Source organism: Manis pentadactyla, chromosome X (assembly GCF_030020395.1).
Source record: "Manis pentadactyla isolate mManPen7 chromosome X, mManPen7.hap1, whole genome shotgun sequence".
Lineage (NCBI taxonomy): Eukaryota > Metazoa > Chordata > Mammalia > Pholidota > Manidae > Manis > Manis pentadactyla.
The window spans coordinates 133,683,313-133,709,993 of NC_080038.1; the positions used below are offsets into that span (position 1 = coordinate 133,683,313).

The 26,681-nt window shown below is 37.9% G+C and overlaps 1 protein-coding gene across 2 annotated transcripts in view; it reads right to left on the reverse strand.

Moving 5' to 3' along the window:
- Window positions 1-26,681, reverse strand: part of ATP11C (ATPase phospholipid transporting 11C) — a 204,714-nt gene that overhangs the window by 103,132 nt on the left and 74,901 nt on the right. The window lies entirely within an intron of this gene.

Consider the following 26,681-nt stretch of genomic DNA (forward strand, 5'->3'; position numbering starts at 1 on the left):
AGGCATAGGCAATTCTGATGTCACCCCTGCACAAAGGGGCAGGGTGACTAATGGTCCATTGGCAGAGAGTGCTTGGTGTTGAATATACCATTCCTTAGTTTGCAAGAAGAGGACTAGAGTTGGCAAGGGAGGCTGAGAAGTGGCATGCTAACTGCAAGTGAGGGCCACTCAAGGAGTCCCCTGGAAGCTACTGGAAATAACATAAGTCATTAGCCTTTGGAACTGTTAATCTGACACCACAGGAGTAAAATTATAAATTCATTTCTCCCTTTGTGGCAGAGCACATGGTCACTTGGGAACTGTACTGGAATTATTGATATTGTCTCTAAATCTCCCATCTCTCCTCCACAAAGCTTTGGATTCAAAGCTGCTGTGTAGTATAAAGACTGGATGCTACTATAAGTTTAATAGGTGACCTGTTTGTAATTATTCCTAAAACATGCTTCAAAGAGGCATCAGAATTAGCAGTGTTTCAAGCACAATGCATAACTTTCAATATACTGAAGCATAGAAAGAACATATCAAATAAATATTTATTTATGATTTAGTTATATTACTTATGGCTTGTGTATAATAAAACTTGGCACTACTCAAAGGCATATTAAAATTTCACAAACCAACTAGGAATGCCACAGTAAGGTGGACTGGCAAGAATATCAGAATACATCACAGTGTTTCCCAAACTGCATCACATGGAACAATAATGAGGTTCCTTAGAAATGAGAGAATGCTGCTCCTATAAACCCCTTCTCCTGCTTATTCACAATACACATTTCATATAAGTTCTAAAAAGTCTTGAAATAAAGAAACCCCCTTATTTTTATGTAAGTCAACATTTTCCATAGAACTCCCCTACCCCCTGAAGTTCCTTCCAGTGGCATCATGTTCTGTACAATGCTACTCCAATGTATCTACCTCATCACCATCAGCTATATGCACATTCAAGGATATGAGATGAGATAACTGTAAATTTGTGACAATTTCTCTCCTTGTATGCCAAAAATAGATAAGGAAAATTAAAGAGTTTGGCCGTGATCCCAGGTGGGTGCTTTTGCTTCTTAGGCTTAATTATGAGAGGCAAGTAACCAAGAGATCTTGGTTCTGAATCTGATTGGTCTGTGTGTATCTTGAGGAAGTCCCAGCACTGGTTTCTTCATAGGTAACTGGAGGAGAGCTTGCTAAATAATCTGATCTAAGAGAATGCAAGGGAATTGGGGTCGTATCTTCTAACAATAAAACTTGAAAGGTGGTTTTAGATGTTACATCATTTGCCTCCTGTTTCAGCCTGGACCAAAACCAACTAACCAACCAACCAAATAACTGTCCAAGGGTGGAGAAGAGATTACCTGCTTGAGGATAAAGAATAATTTACAAACCGATACACATGATAAGATAATGTATTCAGGATGAAATTTATTCATAGGCTTCAAAGTAGAAAAGGAGGAAGAAATAAAGAAAACATTATGAAAAGTCACAGAGACCCAGGGAAAAGCTCATGTGCCTTCAGGGTGCTAATTCTGGTACACTAGAAGGTACATTAGCTCTTTTGGGTTTTAAGGACACCCATTTTAAAGCACCAGTGTCAATTTATTTAATGGTAACCTTTATTTTTGGTAACCTATAATTTTTTCACATTAATGCCTTCTCAAATGTACCTGTTACCCAATGAAAACAGTTTATTCCTCTGATAAAACAGAATGAAATTTATGTCCTGCTACCCAAGGTACAAACAACTTCAAGTTAAAACAGGTTATAATTAACTGCCGTAAGGGAAATTGAAAAAAATAATTAACTTAGAATTACAGATTTTACTTGCACAAAAAGTTTTTGCTATAAAGTGAAACACACACAGATATAAAGCCACTTGAAGGAATTTTTTTTAGAGCAGACACATTCAAAATGTATGATTTCTCAAAAACACTACTCCTACTAATGGTCATGCTACCCCCAAAACAATTTTTTGTCTTTTTTTCCACCAAATAGGACAAATAGTAGTTTGAGGTTCTGTTCAAGTACATAATTGAAAATAGCAAAGGGATATTTCCAGAGCGCACAGAGGGGGTATCTAGAACCATTATAAGAATTTACAGCCAACATTAAAGATACTTGGCAAGCTTTGAACAGGAAAAATGCTTTCAGCTAAATCATGAAGAGCACAGGGTTGTAGCATTAAGTGATTGCTGCTCAGTGGAACACAGGCAGATTAGTCATGACCAGTACTTGATAATTAAGTGTTCTCAAAGACTCAACTTTCCCATTTGCAGTGCATTTCACTCTACTTTACATTATGAAAGGCACATGTATATACACCAGTGCGTTGCGTTAATATATTTCTAAGTCTTTGCTTACTCTGTGAACTCTGACATGATGTAAAACTCTCTAAATGTTGACAAACAGGATTACAGCATTAATTAACGGTAGAAAAATGGCAGAACCCAACAGAATATAGACAGTTCTCAAAGGTTGGAAATTAATGTGCATTTGCTTTTTTTAGCATAGTTAATGAGGGCCAATTACGGTATACTGATGACTGGATGAGTGGAAATAATCTTACACTGTACTTGAGTACTCTAAGATGTCCTACTTAGATCCCAGTTTAATTCGTCTCTGTCTTAGGCCAAAGGCACACAGGTACATCTCCCTAGGTGCTGGGCACAGCTAAGCTTTTTTTAAAAAGTGAGTAATAAAGGGAAATGGAAAGGAAAAGGGCAGAAAGACAGGCATGTCAAACCAAAACAAAATTAACTCTAATGAGCATATTTGGGTATGAGACTGGAATGGCACTTCCTCTTCATTCTCAATGCAACTCTCAAAAGACACTCCCAATAGAAGAATTTTTAAGTAACACATATTCAGAAGACATTTCTTTAGATGTCAGATTTGTCCTTTAGACCTCACCTTTGATCCTAAAAATGGTGTATAAGAGGAAAAGGTGGGGGTCTCCTTATAGTTGCAAGTCTTTCTAAGAAGGCAATGTACGAGGAAATAAGATTTAATGGATTAAGAATCTAATTCAGTCCAGTTTGCCCTTGTGTTTCACTATAATTTTTCGTAATGTTGAGTAACAATGTGATGAGGTGTCAAAGAATGAAATGTTCACTGCAAACAAGGGAGGTTCATTCATGCATTTTGAAGGTAATATCCTAGGATGGCTAGATTTTAAAAAGATATGGAAAAGTATAAGTGTTGGTGAAGATGTGAAGAAATTGGTACATTGCTGGTAGGAATGTACAATAGTTCAGCCTCTGTAGAGAACAGTTTGGTGGAAGAAACAAAGAATTATCACATAAGCCAGCAATTTCAGTCTTACATATATACCCAAAAGAACTGAAAACAGGTGTTCTAACAAAAATTTGTGCATTAATGTTCACAGCAGCACTATTTACAGTAGTCAAAAGGTAGAAACAACCCAAATATCCACCAACTGATGAATGGATAAACAAAATATGATATATCCATACAACAAAATGTTATTCAGGTAAAAACGAATCAAGTACTGATATATGCCACACAACATGCAAAGAACCTTGAAAACATACTAAGTGAGAAAAGCCCTACACAAAAGGTCACATAATGTATGGTTCCATTTATATGAAATATTCAGGATCAGTAAATCCATATAAACAAAAAGCAGATTAGGGGAAGATGGAGAGTTACTACTTAATGGGTACGGAGTTTCTTTTTGGGATTAATGAAAAGTGTTATGGAATGCAATAGAATTGGTGGTTTGCAAAATGTGAATGCACTAAATGCTACTGAATCATTCACTTTAAAATGATTTATTTTATGTTACGTAAAGTTCATCTCAATGATGAAAGTTAACACCTTGACCTTATAGCAGGTCACAAGGCAAAATTGTTAATATGGTCGATGTATCCATTCAACCAATTATTTTTTGAGGCCTTATATGGGCCCGACATTGGAAATAGAATGATGAATAGTAAGTTGACACAGTCCCTGCCTTCAAGGAGTACAGAGCGTAGTGGGGAAGACCAGACATTCATCAAATGCTTACACAAATCAGCTAAGTGCCAAGAATGATGGCTGGGCAGTATTCCGAGAGCAGACACCACTAGGAACACACCAGTACATACAAGCCTAATCATATTGCTCCTCCTGTTCCTGCTTTAATGGTTTCCCAATGACCTTAAAACTGAAAGCTGCAAATCTTACTCTCTTCTTCAAGGTCTTGCATACAGTCAAGCCTCTTCCTCCTGCTTCTCCAACCTCCTCTTGCCCAAGCCTGTCCTTCCTTTTCTCTGTTATAGCCCATTAGCCTTTCTTCCATCCCACATGAGCCCCAGGCGTCTCCTGCCCCAGGGCTTCTACTCCATTGCTTCCCTCTAGGTAGAACACTCTTCCCTCTCCTCTTTACCTTCTTAACTCAAAATCATCCTTTAGATCTCTCAACCATCACTTTCTCACTAAAGCCTTCCCTGAAGGTAACTCAAATGAAGAGAGACCAATAACTTGTCCTCCAAAATCTAAATCTTCTACAAGGTATTTACAATGAGCAAAGCAAAGAAAGAAGAAAATCTCAATTCAGCTTTTCAAAAAGCCATTAACTACAAGTCTTCCCTAAATTCTCCTCAAACATTTTTGTCAGCATTTACCCAAAGAAATCCTTTGGAAATTCCTTGACCTTGCAAAAAGTGTTTTTTTAATCACCCTTCTGATTAGTTTCAGTAAAAACAAGGCAGTAATTGTGACAATAAGTACTTTGTATAGTTTACTGGCACTTTAGCTCATTAAATATAATTTACTTATTGTGATGCCTTATCAATTAATTTATATATACTTCAGGCAATTTTATCCTGAGCAATATTCAGATTCATCATTTCTAGTCTATTCAACACTTGATTATTACTGTGACTTCCATGAACATAACCTGCCATAATGCACAGGGACAAATTGTAAAAGGTTTTCAGGAGGGCCTATCACCCAGCTAATGTGCACTACGGAATAGAGGATAGATCCAAAGAAAACACAATTCAGATCAGCCAGCCATGCACTCTTCTCTTTTGAAATCTAACTCATTTAATAATCACAAACTGGGAGGGGGCATTTTTCACAGCATTGATTTCTCTGCAAGCAGAGCAGAGAGAAGTATAATTGACCTATAAAAAAATCCACACAAAAGACTCTGCTAAGGTTGTCAAAGGAAATTTATACAATATAACATTATCCCATGCTTTTTGGAAGTGAAAATAAATTGTATTAAAAAATCTCAGTGATTAACAGTTATTCATTTGTACGTATTTCACACAACAATCAGTAATGAAACTTGCATAAAGGGTTTACTAATAAATAAATAAACAATAGCATGTGATCAGCACCACTATTTCTTAGATCACAGCCTTCAGTCCTAAAGAACACAGCTAGGAAATCAACACAGAATCTAGATAGCCTCACTGTCAGAGGAAACAAGATTAATTTTTGTGGGTTTTTTTTCCAGCAGTTTTCACCCGCACCCCTAGATGTTTACAAATACAAAATGTCTGTTCAAGTCTAAACCCTACTAAGATCAAATATTGTTTTTATTTGGTGACAGCTAGTACCTTCTTCTATGAAAGAACATCCTAAAGGATGGGTGGTAGGGAAGGAGGACCGCAGGTTGAAATGGCTGTCAGTAAAATGGGTTGGGAAAGAAAGTTATTGGTTAAAATAAACTCCAAATGAGAGGATTAAAATTCAACATTCAGGAGCAGCATAGCTGTAAGGAAAAGCTATCCTTTCATCAATACTCCAAAAATATATGAGTGCTATTTTCTCCCTTTAGGTTTTGCTATCCATATGCTGAAGACTACAGTGAATTTTTTTATTGAAGTATCATTGATACACAATCTTATGTTGGTTTCATGTACGTTCAACAGTTGCCACATTATCAAATCCTCACCCCCTGTAGTGTGGTTACTATCTGTCAATGTAGAAAGATGTTACAGAATAATTGACTATATTCCCCATGCTGTACTATCATCCCCATGACCAACTGATCACTCCCCTCCCAACCCACACCAACCCCTCTCCCTTGGTAATCACTTGTCACTTCTCAGTGTCTATGAGTCTACCGCTGTTTTGTTCACTCGGTTTTGCTGTTTTTATATTCCACAAATAAGTGAAATCATATGGTATTTGTCTTTTTCCATGTGGCTTACTTCACTGAGCAAAATCTCCTCTAGATCTGTACATGTTGTTGCAAATGGGAGGATTTCTTTTCTTTTTATGGCTGGATAATATTCCATTTTGTATATGTACGACTTGCTCTTCATCCATTCATCTATTGATGGACACTTAGGTTGCATTAATTCTGTGTATTAATTTTGTAACCTGCAACTTTGCTGAATTCAGTTATTAGTTCTAACAGTTTTTTGGTGGAGTCCTCAGGGTTTTCTATGTGTATCATGTCATTTGCAAATAGTGACAGTTTAACTTCTTCCTTACTAATTTGGATGCCTTTTATCTCTGTGTTGTCTGACTGCTGTGGCTAGGACCTCCAGTACTATATTGAATAAAAGTGGTGAGAGTGGGCATCCTTATCTTGCTCCCAATCTTAGAGGAAAAACTTTCAGCTTTTCACTATTAAGTATGTTCGCTGTGGATTTGTCATATATATGGCCTTTATTATGTTGAGGTACGTACCCTCTAATCCCGTTTTGTTGAGAGTTTTTATCATGAATGGATGTTGAATTTTGTCAACATTTTTCAGCATCTATGGAGACGATCATGTGCTTTTTATCCTCCTTTTTGTTGATGTGGTGTATGACAGTGATTAATTAATGAATATTGTACCATGCTTGCATCCCTGGAATAAATCCCACTTGTTCATGATGGGTGATCTTTTTAATGTATTTCTGAATTCAGTTTGCTAATATTTTGTTGAGGATTTTTTCATCTATGTTCACTAGGAATACTGGTCTGTAATTTTCTTTTCTTGTGGTGATTTGGTTTTGGTATTAGAGTGATGCTAGTCTCAGAATGAGTTTGGAAGTATTCCTTCCTTTCCTACATTTGGGAATACTTTAAGGAGGACAGGTATTAGCTTGTCTTTAAATGTTTGGAATTCAGCTAGGAAGCCATCCGGACCTGCGTTTTGTTTGTTGGCAGTTTTTTTTTATTACGAGTTTGATTTATAGCTGGTAATTGGTCTGTTCAGATGTTCTGTTTCTTCCTGGGTCAGTCTTGGAAGGCTGTACTTTTCTGGAAAGTTGTCCCCTTTTTCTAGGTTGTTCAGTTTACTGGCATGTAATTTTTAATAGTATTCTCTAACAATTCTTTGTATTTCTGTAGTATCTGTTGTATATTCCATCTTCATTTCTGATTTTGTTTATCTGTATACATTCTCTTTTTTTCTTGGTAAGTCTGGCATGGGGTTTATCTATTTTGTTTAGTTTCTCAAAGAAGCAGCTCCTGTTTCCATTGATTATTTTTCTATTGTTTTATTCTTCTCTATTTATTTCTGCTCTGATCTTTCTTATGCCCCTCCTTCTACTAACTATGGGTTTCATTTGTTCTTCTTTTCTAGTTTCTTTCATTGTGAGTTTGTACTATTTACATGGGGTTGTTCTTGTTTCCTGAGGTAGGCCTGTATTGCTATGTACTTCTCTCTTAGAACTGCCTTCGCAGTGTCCCACAGATTTTGGGCTGTTGAATTTTTGTTTTAATTTGTCTCCATATACTGCTTGATTTGTTTTAATTTGTTCATTGATTCATTGATTATTTAGAAGCATATTGTTTAGGCTTCATGTGTTTGTAGGCTTGTTTTGTGTAATTTATTTCTAGTTTCATACCATTGTGGTCTGAGAAGCTGCTTGATACAATTTCAATCTTTTTTAATTTATTGAGGCTCTCTCTGTGGCTTAGTATGTGATCTATTCTGGAAAATGTTCCATGTACACTTGAGAAGAATGTGTATCCTGCTGCTTTTGGGTGGATTGTCCTGTAGATATCAGTTAAGTTCATCTGATCTAATGTATTGCTCAGTGCCCCTGTTTCCTTATTTATTTTCTGTCTGGTTGATTTATTGATATGAGTGGTGTGTTAAAGTCTCCTAAAGTGAATGTATTGCAATCTATTTCCCCCTTTAATTCTGTATTTGTTTTACATACTTAGGTGCTCCTATGTTGGGCTGCATAGTTAGTTATAATGGTTATACCCTCTTGTTGGACTGACCCCTTTATCATTATGTAATATCCTTCTTTGTCTCTTGTTAAATTTGTTTTAAAATCTGTTTTGTCTGATACAAGTGCTGCTACTCTTGCTTTTTTCTCCCTATTATTCTTACGAAATATCTTTTTCCATCCCTTCATTTTTACTCTGTGTATGTCTTTGGGTCTGAAATGAATCTCCTGTAGACAATATATACATGGGTTTTGTTTATCCATTCTGCCACTCTATGTCTTTTGATTGGTGCACTCAGTCCATTTATTTTTAAGGTGATTATTGATAGATATGTACTTATTGCCATTTTATTAATTGTTTTCTGGCTGTTTGTGTAGCTCCTCTATGTTTCTTCATTTCTTATACTCTCCTCTTGTTATTTGATGGTTTTCTTCAGTGTTGTGATTGGATTTCTCTTATTAGTCTTTTTTATTGTTGTATCAATTGCAGACTTTTACCAAAGGTTAAAGGATAGCTTCCTTACTATATAACAATCTATCTTAAATTGCTGGTTACTCTATTTCAAAAACAATTTATAGGTACATTTTTCTTCTTCTTCCTCCTCCACACTTTATGTGTTAGATGTCATAATCTGCAATTTTTGTGTATCCCTTTACTGATTTTGTGCAGTTCATTTTGCTTCTTTTGTTTTAATTTTATACTTGCTTGGTAGTTAATTGGTCTAATTTTCACTGGTGAAAGCTGTTTAGCCTTAGGGAAATGTCCATCTACAGCAGTTCCTTTAACATATCCTGTAAGGTTGCCTTAGTGGTGGTGAATTCTTTCAACTTCCATTTATCTGAAAATTGTTTAATCCCTGCTTCAAATTTAAATGATAGAGGATGCTTGGTTGGAAGGCCTTCTCTTTCATTACCTTGAATATATCATGCCACTCCCTTCTGGCCTGTAGAGTTTCTGCTGAGAAGTCTGTTGATAGCCTGATGGGTTTTCCTTTATAAGTAATCTTTTTTTCTCTCTCTGGCTGCTTTTAGTACTCTCCTTATCCCTGATCTTTACCATTTTAATTATTATATGTCTTGGTGTTGTCTTGTTTGAGTTCCTTTTGTTAGGGGTTCTCTGTGCTTCTATGACCTGAGTGTCTATTTCCCTCCCCAGATTGGGGAATTTTTTGAGAATCATTTTATTCAAGAGTCTTTCTATCCCCTTCTCTCTTCTCCTTCTGAACCCCTATTATGTGAATAATGTTTCATTTGGATTGGTCACATAGCTCTCTTATCATTCTTTCATTCCTAGAGATCCTTTTTCCTCTCTGTTCCTCAGTGTCGTTCTGTTCCCATTCTTTAATTCCCATCTCACTGAGTGTTTCCTCTACCTGCAGTAATCTACTCTTAATTCCCTCCATTGTATGTTTCATTTCAGATACTCTATTCTTCACCTCTGAGTAGCTCTTTTTCAGTTCTTCTTTGTTGAAGCCCTCCCTGAGATCTTGGATATTTTTCTGTAAATCTGTGAGCATGTTTATGACTTTTATTTTGAAATCTTTATCAAGAAGATTGGTGATCTCTGTTTCATTTATCCCTCTTCCTGGTGTCCTATCCTGTAGTTTTGTTTGGAACATATTCCTCTGCCTCCTCATTTCATCAGGATTTCTGTGTCTTAGATGGCTCTGCTTTGCTTCTTGGTCTATAGAGTAACAGCTTCATGAAAAAGGTGACCTATGGTGCCCAGAAGCTCAAGATTATTTACTCTCCAGTGCTTGGTTCTACCTTGTGGGAGCCCCAGCTGTTGGTGTGCAATGGGCAGGTCCACTTTTCTGTCTTCTGTAGTGGTCTGAGTCTTTGCTGGCAATTTGCTTCAGCTGCACCTTTGTGATTAGAACAGCAGTCTCTGCTGGGTTTGCTGTGGCTGGAGCCACCCTCTGCTTGCCCTGCAGCAATGGTGGGGCTTCAGGGTTAATGGGATGGGCAGGCTGATGCTGGGCTCTGCCTGGTCCAGATGCACAGCACCAGGCTTAGACACCTACGGGGAGGAAGGAGCTCTTGGGCCTGGCTTCTGTAGGCACCTCCCCAGTTGGAATGAAATGAAGCCAAGAAAGCTGGAAGAGTCTCCCTCTGCCTGCCAGGCAGCAGTCTGATGCTAATGCTGGGCCAAGAGGGTTGGTTGGCAGTGTGTGCAGGGAGGAACCTTGGAGCTGCATTGCCAGTGATGGGGATGGAGCGTCTGGGGTTCCTGAGAGTTCCTAACCTGTTCAGCTGATGGAGGGCTGGGTAGGTATTGTGCATCTGTCGTTTCTCCTGAGAGAGCTCCAACCTTTGCCCCTATGGCACCCCTCTCACTGCTAGGCAAGTCTTTCCAACTGCCGCCTCTGCTTTGAGTCTCAGGACTGGTGGAGCATGCCTGACTTCTACAAGTGGCTAGAATTTCAGCATCCCAGAGTGTTCCACCTGTTCCTGGTGTCCAGCGCTGCTAATCAGCAGAACCCAATGTAATGCGGGTCCAGGCTCCTGCAGCAGATCTCCAGGGCCAGGTGTACAGTGCTCCTGGGCTCCTACCCCATCCCTGCTCTGTTTTTATTTCTCCTACCTTTAGGCTGGGGCTGGGGGAGGGCTTGGTCCCTGCTTGATCTTGGCTTTGCCACTTTACCCTTTTTTGTGTGGTCTTTTCTTCTTCTCCAGGTGTAGGGGGTCTGTTCTTCAGTCTTCAGGTCATTTTCAGGTTTAGTCATATTTGTTGTATTTTCTTCTTTTATGTGTTTTTGGGAGGAGGTTTCTACCTTGCCTTCCTCCTATGCCATCTTTTTCTCTGCTCCCCCACCCCAGGACAACCTACAGTGGATCTGTTGGCGAGAAACAACTCAAAAACATAACAAGTGGTTTATTTCAATCACAAAAATTGACACTTACTAAAATTTTTAGTTACCCTGGATAGTAGAAAAGGAAACAATAAAAGAGATTTAAAAAACATTTTTACAGACTCCATCTTGCTCTGGAGCTGACAAATAATGGAACCTAGCAAGATGATTTTTTTTTAAAGTGTTGATTTCCCTAGGGAAAATCCTTCTTTCTTCCTTGTTCCTTTAGCCAACTATGTTCTTGGGACTGGGAAATCTCAGGTTATAACTCAAAGAAGATGAGCCCATGGCTCTCTAGGCCCCCATCTATCTTGCCTTGCCCAAGGTGCATGTGCAGGTTTTAAGTTCTATGCCTTCCACCTGCCGTCCAAGGCTACCAATCTTCCACCTGCCACCCTGTCAGCCAACAAATCTTCCCCACTTCTTTCACTCACCATTTGGCACCATGGGAGGTCAGGAGTCAGCAAGCAGGGGCAGACTGGAGAAAAGCCCAAGCACTTAGCTTCTTTCTCCTGTATGCTGCCTGTGACTGACCTCTGAGCTAGGGCTGAACCCCAGTTCTGAGATACACACAGTATCATGGGGTTGTCAAAAGAACACAAGTAGGACATAAGTGAAAGAAGCATATAAACATATTTGCATCATACTATCAAGTAAACGCAAAAGTAGGAAGGATGAATAAGGATTGCTGAAATTCAGAGGCTGACTAGGGCCAGGTAGTTAGTCTAGGAAGATTTTCCAGATTAATGCATGTCTGAGCCTCAGGTAATTCTGGCCTCTTCTAATCCAGAATATGATCAAATTCATTTAAAAATCTATTGTAGATTTCCTATGTGTCATGCTCCAAAGCTAGAATTTGGATACAATGACAAGAGAATTTTATTTTCAGTCATATACTGTGATTGGCTTCAGAGCTTTTCTAGAACAGCCTGACCTTTCCCATCCATTCTAACTGCATTTTCTACTAGTAGTCCCCAGCAAAAAGGCTCTGCTCTCAACAAGCTGGTCTCTCTCTTCATTTTTTCTCTAAGTATCTCAGTTTATTCCCAACTCTTATTCTCCTGGATGAAATTACCTGCATGAGTCTCCTTGAAAGTAAACTGAAGGTTCAACTATGTCAAATTAAGCACCCTAGTTAAGGGACCCTATAACATACAGAGGGCTGTAGATACATCAAATTGGCAAATCTTTACATACTGACTCCCCCCTCAAAGTGATTAGCCAGTGATTCTTGGAGCTCTGTGTCTTATTCTCTTAGTATTTGGGATTTGCTTCCTCAATAAAGATAAGCTACACCTAAATGTATGTTATAAGCAGATGAAGAATTCCGTAGATGGACAGAAGGATGGATGGATGGAGTGACAGAAGAATTACAAACATATATGGTTCACTCATTTGACTAAATAATCCTAGTCTCCAAATCAGAGTATTATTTGGGGGAATTTGAGATCACCTAGGATTATGAAGCTATGACCTGAGATTAGAATATAGTTTGATCAAGGCCACCATCTCAAAGTTTAATAGTCTCTTAAGTATCTTGCAATGATTGTAATTTTGGTGCTCAAAATTCAGAGGCACTTTGACATTTGCCATTCTAATGATTTTCTTTCAGAGAGCTGACAATTGCCAGGTTGTTTCAAAGTGGCCGTACAAGAGATAGGAAGGAGAGGAGCATAGTGGCTGAGTGTATAGGTTCTGGAGTTAGATGTCTGAGTTCAAATCCTGGTTATACCACTTACCAGCTAAGTAACACCTTGGGCAAATTCCTTAAACTACATCATGTCTCAGTTTTCCTGTCTGTATAAATGAGGATGATGTTGACGAAAACTTATAAGGTGACTGTGAGGCAGTGGTTTCATACAGTAAATACTAAAAAATGTTGGGTGGTTATATAGCATAAGGAAACAGCAAATTCCTTTGCTGCTACTAACCAGTTGCTTCCAATACAGATAAAAAATGTCTACATAAAAAAAATGTAATCCTAATACAAATAATCAAAATACACCAGTAGGATTATTACACCTGAAATACAGTGGCACAAATGAAATCAACATGAACATTTAAATAACCTGAATAAAAACAGAGATACAATCTTTGTAAGATGGAAGCAGAGAGAAAAGAAACATGCTTACAAAATCAAAATGATCATATCTTTAAATGAACTATGCCACACTGACCAGATAATACTTCGTAATTAGCATATGAACACAAGACAGAGCTGTACACTGTGACTTCACTCAGGATTTCAATGGAACTAGAAGACCTATATAGTTCATTCAAAATGCTTGCAAAAAAGGAACTAAAGCCAACTTCAGAAGGCTCCTCAAAGGTTATGATAAATTACTCACCTTAGGGTTGGTATTTGGGGACTATCAGAGGGTGGAGGGCTCTGGGTTAGGCACTAGGTTAAAAGCAGAAATGAGCAGCATGTATAATCAAAAGTATGCAACTATGAGATAGCACATGGCTCTGCAACACCTGGAATGCAGGAAAGGCTGAGTGCCAGGAGTGAGAAATAAGCACAAACACAAGCAGAGAGCATGAAGAAACCTCCCATCCTGCCCTGGTAGAACCCTAACTAAAGGGAGAAGTAAGTGGTCAGAGCAGTAAGTGGCTCTAGACAAAGAGAGGGCCATAGGTTTAGACCTGGAAACAGTTGGCCTCAGACACTCAGCTTCTACCACTCTTTCCAAATCAAATCAAATAATTTAATTTGTGTATACAAAGCTGTGTATTTGTGAGATCCTCTAAACCAAAGGCCCACCATTTTTTCTGAAACAAATACTTAAGAAGCATTGGAAGAGCTAGGCACAGTTAAACATCATTCCTATGCTAAACTCAGGGGTTTATTCTCCAGAAACCCAACCAAGTCTTAGTTTCCTCTCTCAGTGTCTCAGTTTTCCTATTCGTATAATGTGGCTCCCAGCTGGTACCCCAGCAGGAAGCCTTGCTGCTTGCTAAGCAGCAATGGGCCCTTGTTTGATTTTCATGACCAGGGGGCAGAATGAAATTAGGAACCCCTCCAGAGCTTCTGCTTTTAAAAGATTTAGAGAAACCGCTGTAAGTGTTTTTGCTCTTTCATTAATGTGTTTCTTAATAGTAAATGTTTAAAGCAGTTTATTTTTAGTAACAGAAGAGACATTTATATATAATTATATCCAATATAATATCAGAACACTTCTGAGAGTAAAGTGTGAGTGTACGAATGTAGGAGGCATGTAGTGAGAGAGGTCTGAATACATGTTCACATATTCAAGTGAGTAGAGAAAATGAAGAGACCTCAATGGACCTGACACTAACTACGAACTACATTATTACAGTTTTTAAACTTTAGAATAGTCAATTAAGCTTATAAAAGATGACATTTTAATATTATAGTCGCCTTTCAGGAACTACTGCCTTCATCTGTAATTCCCTGTTTTAAGGGCCATGGCAGGCCTTTCCAAATAACTGTTCTTGGCAAGAGAACACTAATTCTCTGCTTTTCTAAGTTTTCATCATTATTACAACTAAAATCTTTTAAAAATCTTACTTTGGAATCACTTTTAAAACATGCTTTGCAGTTCTGCTCCACAAACTTCCCACTTATCCTTGTTCATCTTACTCTCCACTTAGACTAAGTGCCCATTTCAAAGTTTAACAACTCTCCTTAATTTGCCTATTATGCTCCTCTCTATATGGGTGACCTTGTTCCTACATCCCTTAGGAAACCAGGGTCACCTGGTGGGCATTTCTTCATACTTCCCTGTGTGTGCACAGCAGCTCTTTCTTTTCAGTTTCAGAATAGGGGACCTCTTCTCTTCAAGAGTGATAAAGAACTCCCACCTATGTTCTTGATCTCCATCTAACCATCTTTTTGCACCAATAAATATCCCATCTCCTCAGTATTGTCAACCACTTCATCTATATCTCCCCATGGTTCCTTAGCTTAAATATGTTAAAGTCCTTATTTTCTTAAACACACACACACATAGGCATACACTTTTCTTGACAAAGTACACTCTTCCAGCCTTAATCTCTCTCTCTTCTTCCCCACATAGGCCCGGTATAAAGTAAAGCTCCTTTAGTGTGGTGATATTTTGTTTTTATTTTGTTTTGTTCACTAGCATACCACTAACGTAGCACAGGGTCAAGCACACAGTAGGAGCTCAATAATTGTTGAATAAATAAGTAGCTTTCTCAAAAGAATAAACACACTATGTCTATTTTCTCACTTTTCTCTTCACTCTTTCAGCTCTCTCTGTAAGTTTGTTCCTTACCCCCACAGTCCCACAGCTCTAGCTTGCCAAAATGAATGGACAGTTCCTTACTTAACCTCTCTCCAGTATAGTACTCACACTATTAACCATCTCCTCCTTCTTGGAAGACTGTTTTCTCCTTTGTTTCCACAACATCACAGCTCCTCATACCTCTCTGGACACCCCTTTTGAGTCTCCTTTGCCAAATCTGCTTGTCCTGTGCTCCATACTAAATTATTAAATGCAGGTATTCCCCTAGATCTAGCCTTCAGCTCTCATTCCTTCAACATTCTGCATGCTCTCCCTGCAGAACCTAGTCCACATGGATGGCTTTAATTAATTACCATCTATACGCTGATGACACCAAAAAAGTGTCTATTTCTGGCCCTAGACTTTTCTTCTGAGCTCTACACACAATAGGAAAACAATGACAACCATTGACATTTGAAGGCTTACATACCACAGCACAATCTAAATTGTTTACGTATATTTACTCAAATATTTTGTCCTCACAACCAACCCATTATTAGGAAGGTAGTATTATCATCTTTACGTAAATAAAGACAAGGAAACCAGGGAACAGAAGGGAAAGAAATTTGCTCAAGGCCATATAGCCATCTAGAAAGTGGTAGAGCTGATAAATCGTGACATGAGCACTTATTAAAAAAATAAAAGCTTTATTGATATATAAATTCATATATTATAGAATTTATTCAGTTTTTAGTATGTGCAGTGTTGTGCAACCATCTCCACAGTCTTATCTTAGAACATTTTCATCACCACAAAAAGAAACCCAGTACCCAGTAGCAATTACGGATATAAGTACTTTATAGCTTTGATTTTAGAAACTGAAACTTTAAGATAATTACATTCAAAGAAGAAACAAACACATCATATTTAAGCCAGTTAAGACAAAATAGTTTCTTTTTTAAGTGTATATATACACTAGTTTTATAACACAAATATTCATTTTTGTGTTTAAAAAGGGAGTTTCTATCAGGACTGGATGTACCCATAGGCTGCAATAAATTCAAACAAGAAAGAGCTAAATATTCCTACAAATAGACGAATACTGCTGCTTTAATGTATTACCTGCTTTAAGGTATTTAATGTGCAGATACAACTCAATACTCACAGGAACAGAAGAAAGGAGAATATCTTTAGCAAAATGAATAAAGAATGACATCTCCTGACATACACTATGTATGTTTTACACAATACCTATGTGTCTAGTTACATGAAAAATGACCCAATTGTATAAAGCCAGACAGAATATGTCGATGGCAATTACCAACAGCAATATATGGCACAAATGAAAATAAACTGCTTATCAGATTAAAATGAAAAAGGCTTTTTAAAACAGAAGAGTTCATTAGACTTATTAATGACTATAATTAGAAAAGGTATTTCCATGCTGCTCCAGGTGGAGATGCAGATACCACTTTTCCTTGCCAAGTGGCTGCAAAAACTGCAAAACACAAAACACTAATGAATTATTTCCAATCTAATTTACTGTGTGAAGACTTGGGATAACCAAGAAAGAAAAAGAAATTACACACACACACACACACACACACACACACACACACACACACACACACATATATAAAAGGGATAGGAGAAAAGGAGTCAAGAACCACCACTGAATAAAAGCATCAGCATCCAATTTTACAAACAGAATTCTTTCAAATGTCTTGATTCTAGGTCTTCCCTCTCATATATCTGGTACCTAATTTGAGGTTTGAAATGTGGTACTTCAAAATAAGTCAGATTCAGATCTCACAGCTCCTAATAACCTTGACACTACTGTTGGTGTGAAAGGGCAGCTCTTTATTTCCATCTGGGATGAAGGTATAAGGGTGAACACAAATCCTGGAGCCTCATAGACAATTTGTTCAATTCGACAATTATTTATTGAGCACCTACTATGGCCCCAGATTCTATGTGGGGTGCTAGAGACAGAGAGGAAGAAGATGTTAATCCCTTTCCTCACAGTTGAGGGGAGGAGACATACACCTAATGAGGCAGACTATCAGACTATAATAAATAGTACAGCCTGGATTTAGCAAGATTGTTCTGTTTTTAGACAAAGTATCCCAAATTTTGTTGTAGAAAACATGGTAAGTCCAACTGCAAAAGCCATGTGAGTCATAGGAGAAAGATATCAGTTCCAAAGGAAATGGAGAGGGGGAAAAAGGGTAAATCAGAAGCATGAGGGTATTCTTTTACTTACTAATTCATTTATTTCAAATATTTTAAAGTAAGTACCTACTATATGCCAGGGTCAGAAGTTATAAAGAATAATATTCTGTCCAATCTCCCAAGGAAGTGTAAGCTCAGTGTGCATAGCAAATGAACATTGATACTGCTCACTGACAAGTGGAGGTAACAATAGTGATAATAATGGCTAACATCTATTGAAGATTTACCGTATGCCAAGTATTGCTCAAAGCATTTTGTATGTATTACTATTCCAATCAACCCTATGAATGAAAATGAACCCATTTTACTGATGAGGAAACTGAAGCACAAAAAGATTATATGAATTACCCTAGATCAGGAGGCTAGAAAAGAACAGTCAAGATTTGCTTGTTGACAGATGGACTGTCAAGCCTTCATCATTAACCCCAATACAACACTACCTCAACAAATGAATAAACTAAGATGATGTAATCTTGGATAATAATCCTCACAGCAAAGTTATGAAGCAGATTTTATCACTCCCAACTTAGACGAGGAAATTGAGGGACAGAGAGGAAAACTAAATCACTCAAAGCCTACCAGTTAAGCAGCAAAGCCAGACCATAAACCCAAATTAGCCATGTCCGTATATATTAGAAATGTCAGTTCTAACCACATTGGAAAAATAAGCCACTATATACACAGTTCTTCCAGAATAGCAGTATCACACAGAGAACATACTTGAATTTTTACAATGCTTTTAGGCACATGGTACTTCGGGGAATAACATCTGTAGCATCTCTGTCTGCACTGAACAGTTATCAAAGAAACTACTTTCTTGAGGACCAGCAACACACACATTTTGATAAGAAGAGAAACCTACACACACCCGAGCAGATAGACAGGACACTGAATTGACATTGCAGCTATGTTGGTAGTATAGTTGGATCTGCTATAATTACAGCGTATGCTACATAGCAACTTGTTCAGGGAGAAACCTATGTAACGTGTGGAATTTAATTTCAAAGTAATCTTACCTATTAATTCTACCACTTAGGAAAACATCATTTCATCATTCCTGAGAAGCATATAAAATAGCACTCACTCATCAGGGTCACAACAGCAGTCTCGGAGGTATGCAATTGCTAAGATGCTTTATTCAAATGTAAACAACTGATGACACCTAAAAATACTGCTTCAAAGTAGAGGAGAAATTTTAAAAAATTTATATTTCAAAAAACTGTTGAAGCCATAAGAAAAAAAATATTCCTTAAAGTATTTAAAAAAAATATTAGCAAAAAAAGTATTTTAGAATAACTGAAACACATATAATCATGTAAAGGATTCATACATATCTAAAGTAATTTTATAACTTATATTGTATAAAACCAATCAGTGCATGAGTGTATAAATATTAAAGTACAGCTTTAGACCTATTAATTTTTAATTTGGTCATTGGATATAGTTTCTGGTATATTTTTTGGACTTAACTTCTAAAATATGGGGCTACATTTTTCTTTTTCTTTTTCTTTCTTTTTATTAAGGCATCATTAATATACAATCACATGAGCAATATTGTGGTTACTGGATTCCTCCCATTATCAAATCCCCACAACATACCCCATTACAGTCACTGTCCATCATATAGTAACATGCTATAGAGTAACTAATTGTCTTCTCTGTGCTATACTTCCTTCCCCGTGCCCCCCTAGATTATGTGGGCTAATCACAATGTCCCTTAATCACCTTCTCTCTACCTTCCAACCCACCCTCCGCAGTCCCTTTCCCTTTGGTAACTGTTAGTCCATTATTGGGTTCTGTGAGTCTGCTGCTGTTTGGTTCCTTCAGTTTTTGCTTTGTTGTTGTATTCCACAGATGAGTGGAATCATTTGGTACTTGTCTTTCTCCACCTGGCTTATTTCACAGAGCATAATACCCTCCAGCTTCATCCATGTTGTTGCAAATGGTAGGATTTGTTTTCTTCTTATGGCTGAATAATATTCCATTGTGTGTATGTACCACATCTTCTTTATCCATTCATCTACTGATGGACCTTAGGTTGCTTCCATTTCTTGGCTATTGTAAATAGTGCTGCGATAAAAATAGGGGTGAATATGTCTTTTTCAATCTGTGATCCTGTTTTCTTAGGGTAAATTCCTAGGAGTGGAATTCCTGGGTCAAATGGTATTTCTATTTTTAGTTTTTTGAGGAACCTCCATACTGCTTTCCAGAATGGTTGAACTAATCTGCATTCCCACCAGCAGTGTAGGAGGATTCCCCTTTCTCTGGCATCCTTGCCAGCATTTGTTGTTGTTTGCCTTTTGGATGATGGCCATCTTAACTGGTGTGAGGTGATATTTCATTGTGGTTTTAATTTATATTTCCCTGATGATTAGCGATGCAGAGCATCTTTTCATGTACCTGTTGGCCATCTGAATTTCTTCTTTGGAGAAGTGTCTGTTCAGATCCTCTGATCATTTTTTTTTCACAGTGTTAATTATTTATTGCCATGTAACAAATTACCCCAAAACCTAGCAGCGCAGAATAGTAAAAATTCAGGATCTCATATCGTTTTTGTAGACAAGGAGCATGGAGTGGCTTAGCTGGATGGTTCCGGCTTGGAGTCTCTCCTGAGGGTGTGGCTGGCTGTCAGCTGCGTCTGCTGTCATCCGAAGGATTTGCTGGGCTGGAGGATCCCCTTCTAAGATGGTGTACCCAGACAGCTGGCTGTTGGCGGGGGGACTCATGGCATGGTGGATGGCTCTCCCCCAGAGACCAGAGCAGAAGCCGCAGTGTCTTTGATGACCTAGCCTTGGAAATCATAAACCGTCATTTCTGCACTATCCCACTAGTTAACCTGTTATGCACTGTTCTGGATGAGGGTATGAGTCTCACTGCCAGTCACCTCGGGAAGAGTTTCTTCAGGTCACTCTCAGCTGTTTTTTGATGGAAGAAACAACCTCTGAGTGAGGCCCTATGCTTCCCCTTGCACTGAGGAGCCTCTTTGAGACAGAGCTGCAGCCAGGATATGGGCCTTCCCCTCAAGTAGCTTGCCAGTCTGTTGGGGGAGATGGGAAGTAGTTGACAATCTTACAAAGAGAGGAAAGTTCTAGATACTCACAGAGCAGTCTTGGTGGATTCAGGAAAGGCTTCCTGGAGGAAGGGACCCCCACAGCAGAGAGGTAAGAAAGCCGCAGTCTAGAAAGGGGGCCAGGAGAAAAGCGTTACAACTACAGTGCTTGGAGCACTCGCTGTGTGTGGGCCTGAGTTTTGAGCTATGTGCACACCCGTCTCCTTCACTACTCCTGGCAGCCTTTTCTGCCAGGTCCTGTTGTTATTCCCATTCAACAGGTACAGAAAATGAGGTGTGGGCAGTTGTGGAAAATCAGAGAAGGGGTAGAGCCAGGCTGTGGAACTTGGTCATTTGGCATCAGAGCCGGTATTTTTTTTTTCTTCTTGGTCAGTTATAGTTTATATATACATACATACATATATATATATATATATATATATAGTATCATTAATCTACAATTACATGAGGAACACTATGTTTACTAGAATCCACCCTTCACCAAGTCCACCCCACCTACCCGATTACAGTCACTGTCCATCAGCGTAGTAAGATACTGTAGAATCACTACTTGTATTCTCTGTGTTGCACAGTCCTCACCGTGCACCACCCCTACATTACACATGCTAAATTATAATGCCCCCATTCTTTCTCCCCCACTTATCCCTCTCTTCCCACCCATCATCCCCAATTTCTTTCTCTTCAGTAACTGTTAGTCCATATTTCGGATCTGTGAGTCTGCTGCTGTTTTGTTCCTACAGTTTTTTCTTTGTTCGTATACTCCATAGATGAGTGAAATCATTTGGTACTTGTCTTTCTCCGCCTGCCTTATTTCACTGAGCATAATACCGTCTAGCGCCATCCAAGTTGTTGCAAATGGAAGGATTTGTCTTCCTCTTATGGCTGAATAATATTCCAATGTGTATATGTACAACATATTCTATATCCATTCATCTACTGATGGACACTTATGTTGCTTCCATTTCTTGACTATTGTAAACAGTGCTTCGATACACATAGGGGTGCATATTTCTTTTCCAAAATGGGCTACTGCTTATTAGGGTCAATTCCTAGGAGTGGAATTCCTGGGTCAAATGGTATTTCTATTTTGAGCATTCTGAGGAACTGCCATACTGCTTTCCACAATGGTTGAACTAATTTACATGCCCACCAGCAGTGTAGAGGGTTCCCCTTTCTCTACAACTTCGCCAACATTTGTTGTTGTTTGTCCTTTGCATGGTGGTGATCATTACTGCTGTGAGGTGATATCTCATTGTGGTTTTAATTTGCATTTCTCTCATGACTACCAATGTGGAGCATCTTTTCATGTGTCTGTTGGCCACCTGGATTTCTTCTTTGGAGAACTGTCTGTTCAGCTCTTCTGCCCATTTTTTAACTGGATTATTTGCTTTTTGTTTGTTGAGGTGAGTGATCTCCTTATATATTTTGTATGTAAACACTTTATTGGATCTGTCATTTACGAATATATTCTGCCATACTGTAGGATGTCTTTTTGTTCTACTGATGGTGTCCTTGGCTGATAGATTTTCAGCTTGATATAGTCCCACTTGTTCATTTTTGCTTTTGTTTCCCTTGCCCGGGGAGATATGTTCATGAAGAAGTCGCTTATGTTTATGTCCAAGAGATATTTGCTTATGTTTTTTTCTAAGAGTTTTATGGTTTCATGACTTATATTCAGGTATTTGATCCATTTCAAATTTACTTTTGTGTATGGGGTCAGACAATGAACCAGTTTCATTCTCTTACATGTAGCTGTCCAGTTTAGCCAACACCAACTGTTGAAGAGGCTGTCATTTTCCCATTGTATGTCCATGGCTCCTTTATCATATATTAATTGACCATATATGTTTGGGCTAATGTCTGGAGTCTCTATTCTGTTCCACTGGTCTGTGGCTCTGTTCTTGTGCCAGTACCAAATTGTCTTGATTACTGTGGCTTTGTAGTAGAGCTTGAAGTTGGGGAGGGAGATCCCCCCCACTTTATTCTTCCTTCTCAGGATTGCTTTGGCTATTCGGGGTCCTTGGTAGTTCCATATGAATTTTTTTATTATTCGTTCCAGTTCGTTGAAGAATGCTGTTGTTAATTTGATATGGATTGCATTGAATCTGTAGACTGCTTTGGGCAGGATGGCCATTTTGACAATATTAATTCTTCCTAGCCAAGAGCATGGGATGAGTTTCCATTTGTTAGTGTCCTCTTTAATTTCTCTTAAGAGCGTCTTATAGTTTTCAGGGTATAGGTCTTTCACTTCCTTGGTTAGGTTTATTCCTAGGTATTTTATTCTTTTTGATGCAATTGTGAATGGAAATGTTTTCCTGATTTCTCTTTCTGTTAGTTCATTGTTAGTGTATAGGAAAGCCACAGATGTCTGTGTATTAATTTTGTATCCTGCAACTTTGCTGAATTCAGGTATTAGTTCTAGTAGTTTAGGAGTAGATTCTTTAGGGTTTTTTATTTCCAATATCATGTCATCTGCAAATAGTGACAGTTTGACTTCTTTATCAATCTAGATGCCTTTTCTGTCTTTGTGTGGTCTTATTGCCATGGCTAAGACCTCCAGTACTATGTTGAATAACAGTGGGGAGAGTGGGCATCCTGTCTTGTTCCTGACCTCAGACGAAAAGCTTTCAGCTTCTTGCTGTTAAATATGATGTTGGCTGTGGATTTATCATATATGGCCTTTATTATGTTGAGGTACTTGCCCTCCATACCCATTTTGTTGAGAGTTTTTATCATGAATGGATGTTCAATTTTGTTGAATGCTTTTTCAGCATCTATGGAAATGATCATGTGGTTTTTGTTCTTCTTTTTGTTTATGTGGTGGATGATGTTAATAGATTTTCAAATGTTGTAATATCCTTGCATCCCTCAGATGAATCCCACTTGATCATGATGTATGATCCTCTTGATGTATTTTTGAATTTGGTTTGCTAATATTTTGTTGAGTATTTTTGCATTTATGTTCATCAGGAATATTGGTCTGTAATTTTCTTTTTTGGTGCAGTCTTTGCCTGGTTTTGTTATTAGACTGATGCTGGCTTCATAGAATGAGTTTGGAAGTATTCCCTCCTCTTCTATTTTTTTGAAAATTTTAAGGAGAATGGGTATTATGTCCTCTCTACATATCTGGTAAAGTTCAGCGGTGAGTCCATCTGGCCTGGGTGTTTTGTTCATGGGTTGTTTCTTGATCACCTATTCAATTTTGTTGCTGGTAATTGGTATGTTTAGATTTTGTGTTTCTTCCTTGGTCAGTCTTGGAAGGTTGTATTGTTATACGAAGTTGTCCATTTCTTCTAGGTTTTCCAGATTCTTAGCATATAGATTCTGATAGTATTCTCTAATAATTCTTTGTATTTCTGTGGGGACCGTTGTGATTTTTCCTTTCCCATTTCTGTTTCCATTGATGTGTGTAGATTCCCTTTTTCTCTTAATAAGTCAGGCTAGGGGCTTATCTATTTTGTTTATTATCTCAAAGAACCAGCTGTTGGTTTCATTGATTTTTTTGTATTGTTTTATTCTTCTCAATTTTATTTATTTCTTCTCTTATCTTTATTATGTCCCTCCTTCTGCTGACTTTGGGCCTCATTTGTTTTTCTTTTACCATTTTCAATAATTGTGACTTCAGACGATTCATGTGGGATTGTTCCATCTTCCTTAAAGAGGCCTGGATTGCTATATACTTTCCTCTTAGAACTGCCTTCGCTACGTCCCACAGAAGTTGGGGAGTTGTGCTGTTGTTGTCATTTATCTCCATATATTGCTTGATCTCTATTTTAATTTGGTCATTGATCCATTGACTATTGAGCAGCATGTAGTTAAGCCTCCATGTCTTTGTGACCTTTATGTTTTCTTCATACAATTTATTTCTAGTTTTATACCATTGTGGTCTGAGAAGTTGTTTGGTAGAATTTCAATTTTTTTAAATTTACTGAGGCTCTAGTATGTGGTCTATTCTGAAAAATGTTCCATGTGCACTTGAGAAGAATGTGTATCCTGCTGCTATTGGGTGTAGAGATCTGTAGATGTCTATTAGGTCCATCTGTTCTAGTGTGTTGTTCAGTGCTTCTGTGTCCTTATTTCTGTCTGGTGGATCTGTCCTTTGGAGTGAGTGGTGTGTTGAAGTCTCCTAAAACGAATGTATTGCATTCTATTTCCTCCTTTAATTCTGTTAGTATTTGTTTCACATATGTTGGTGCTCCTGTATTGGGTGCATATACATTTGTAATGGTTATATCCTCCTGTTGGACTGACCCCTTTATCATTATGTAATGTCCTTCTTTATTTCTTGTTACTTTCTTTCTTTTGAAGTCTATTTTGTCTGATACAAGTACTGCAACACCTGCGTTTTTCTCCCTATTGTTTGCATGAAATATCTTTTTCCATCCCTTCACTTTTAGTCTGTGTATGTCTTTGGGTTTGAGGTGAGTCTCTTGTAAGCAGCATATAGATGGGTCTTGCTCTTTTATCCATTCTATTACTCTGTGTCTTTTGACTGGTGCCTTCATTCCATTTACATTTAGGGTGATTATTGAAAGATATGTACTTATTGCTATTGCAGGCTTTAGATTCGTGCTTACTGAAAGTTCAAGGGTAGCTTCTTTACTATCTAACGGACTAACTTACCAATAACATTAACCTATTATAAACACAGTCTGATGATTCTTTATTTCTCTCCATTCTTATTCCTCATCTTCCATTCTTTATATGTGAAGTATTTTATTCTGTACTCTTTTGTGTTTTCTTATACTGCTTTTGTGAATAGTTGATATTTTTTGCCTTTAGTTAGTATTTGGTTGGTCTGCTTTCTTTGCTATGATTTTCTTTTCTCTGATGACATCTATTTAGCCTTAGGAGTGCTTCCATTTAGTACAGTCCCTTTAAAATATCCTACAGAGGTGGTTTGTGGAAGACAAATTCCCTCAACTTTTGCATGTCTGGGAATGTTTTAATCCCTCCTTCTCATTTAAATGATAATCGTGTCAGGCAGTGCGTTCCTGGTTCGAGGCCCTTGTTTCATTGCATTGAATATATGATGCAACTCCCTTCTGGCCTGTAACGTTTCTGCTGAGAAGTCTGATGATAGCCTGATGGGTTTTCCTTAGTAAATGATCTTTTTCTCTGGCAGCTTTTAATACTCTGTCCTTGCTCTTGATCTTTGCCATTTTAGTTATTACATGTCTTGGTGTTGTCCTCCTTGCGTGACAGACTAAAAGTCAAGGCATGGAAAAAGATATTTCATGCAAACAATAGGGAGAAAAACGCAGGTGTTGCAGTACTTGTATCAGACAAATTAGACTTCAAAACAAAGAAAGTAACAAGAGATAAAGAAGGACATTACATAATGATAAAGGGGTCAGTCCAACAGGAGGATATAACCATTATAAACATATATGCACCCAATACAGGAGCACCAACATATGTGAAACAAATACTAACAGAATTAAAGGAGGAAATAGAATGCAGTGCATTCATTCCAGGAGACTTCAACACACCACTCACTCCAAAGGACAGATCCACCAGACAGAAAATAAGTAAGGACACAGAAGTACTGAACAACACACTAGAACAGATGGACCTAAAAGACATCTACAGATCTCTACACCCAAAAGCAACAGGATACACATTCTTCTCAAGTGCACATGGAACATTTTCCAGAATAGATCACACACTAGGCCACAATAAGAGCCTCAGTAAATTCCAAAGGATTGAAATTCTACCAACCAACTTCTCAGACCACAAAGGGATAAAACTAGAAATAAATTGTACAAAGAAAACAAAAAGGTCACAAACACATGGAGGCTTAACAACATGCTCCTAAATAATCAATGGATCAACGATCAAATTAAAATAGAGATCAAGCAATATATGGAGACAAATGATAACAACAACACAAAGCCCCATCTTCTGTGGGATGCAGCAAAAGCAGTCTTAAGAGGAAAGTATATAGCAATCCAGGCATATTTAAAGAAGGAAGAACAATCCCAAATGAATCATCTAATGTCACAATTATTGAAATTGGAAAAGGAAGAACAAATCAGGCCTAAAGTCAGTAGAAGGAGGGACATAATAAAGATCAGAGAATAAATAAATAAAACTGAGAAGAATAAAACAATAGAAAGAATTGATGGAATCATGAGTTCATTCTTTGAGAAAACAAACAAAATAGATAAACCCCTAGCCAGACTTATTAATAGAAAAAGAG